Genomic DNA, 1,661 nt, shown 5'->3' with positions numbered 1-1,661 from the left:
GAATGGGGGTTGGGGGTGCCAGGCTGCCAGTCCGAGGGGGGGCGGGGTGGGGGGGGAGGGAAGGGGGGGAGAAAAGGGGGCGACCCCCTCTTAGTGCTCCATCGAGGGGGGGCGGGGCCGGGGCAGTCCGGCGGGGCCGGGGCGGGGGGCCATCCCCTCCCGCGGGGCTCTCGGGGGCGCGCTCAACGGGGGAGGGAAGCGCGCCCCCGCGCGCGCCCCTCCGCTGAACCCTTGCCTGGCGGCGGGCGGGCGCGGCGGGCGGGGGAGGGGGAGGGGAGAAAAGGGGGGAGAAAGGGAGAATCACCGGGATCCCCGGCGAGCGGAGGCGCCCGCCCCCCCCGCCCTCAGGGGCCACCGCCCGCCGGGCCGGGGAGCCCGCCGCCGCCGCTGCTCCCGCCGCTGCTGCCGCCGCTGCCGGCTCCCGTCCATCGCGTCGGCGGGGCTCCGCACTCCCGCCCCGCTCCCTCCCGCCCCACGCCCCGCAACCCTCTGAGCCCCCCGCCGCCGCCGCCGCCGCCGCCGCGGGGTCCGCCCGCCCAGTGACACGCGCGACACCCGGGACCGCGCGCGCGCGCTCCTCGCCGCCGCCTGACTGGCAGGCGCGCGACCCGGCCCCTCCCCCCCCCCCCGCGCGCTCCTCAGCGCCCGCCGACCGACAGGCGCGTTCCCCAGCTCCGCGCGCGCGCGCGCTCGCTCCTCAACGCCCGTCGACTGACAGGCGCGAGCCCCGCCCACCCCCTCCCGCGCGCGCGCGCGCTCTCCTCCGCTCCCGCCGACTGACAGGCTCGTGCCCCTGCCCCTCGCCCCCCGCGCGCTCCCCTCCGTGCCCGTCGACCGACAGGCTCGTGCCCCTGGTCCCCGCGCCCGCTCTCCCCTCAGCGCCCGTCGACTGACAGGCACGCGCCCCTGCGCGCCCGCCCCCCCGCGTGCTCTCCTCAGCGTCCGTCGACTGACAGGCGCGCGACCCTGCCGCTCCCCCTCCCCCCGCGCGCTCTCCTCAGCACCCGCCAACTGACAGGCGCGAGCCCCGCCAACCCACCCCGCCCCCTGCCCTCGCGCGCTCTCCTCAGCGCCCGTCGACTGACCGGCGCGCGACCCTGCCCCTCCCCTCGCGCGCGCTCTCCTCAGCGCCCGCCGACTGACCGGCGCGCGACCCCGGTCCCCCCGCGCGCGCGCGCTCTCCTCAGCGCCCGCCGACTGACAGGCGCGCGACCCTGCCCCTCCCCTCGCGCGCTCTCCTCAGCGCCCGCCGACTGACAGGCTCGCGCCCCTGGCCCCCGCGCGCGCTCTCCTCCGTGCCGGCTGACTGACAGGCGCGCGCCCCTGCTCCCCCCCCCCCCCCGCGCGCTCTCCTCAGAGGCGGGGCCGGGCGGGGGAGGGGGAGATGGAGGGAGGGAGAGACATGGAGGGAAGGAGGGACTGAAGGGGAAGAAGGGAGAAGGGAGGGATGAGGGGGGAAGGAAGGAGTTGGAGGGGAGGGGGAAAAGGGAGGGGGAAGGAGGGAAAGGGGAGAGATGGGGCAGGAGGGAGTGAGGAGGGAAGGAGGGGGAAGGAGGGAGGGAGAAAAAGGGAGGGGAGAAAAATAATGATGGTATTTGTTAAGCGCTTATTATGTGCCAAGCACCGTTCTAAGCGCTGGGGGCGGAGGGGAGGGGGTTACA

This window comes from Ornithorhynchus anatinus, chromosome 6 (genome assembly GCF_004115215.2).
Source record: "Ornithorhynchus anatinus isolate Pmale09 chromosome 6, mOrnAna1.pri.v4, whole genome shotgun sequence".
In the NCBI taxonomy this organism is placed as follows: domain Eukaryota; kingdom Metazoa; phylum Chordata; class Mammalia; order Monotremata; family Ornithorhynchidae; genus Ornithorhynchus; species Ornithorhynchus anatinus.
Note: the sequence above shows the minus strand (reverse complement) of the source record.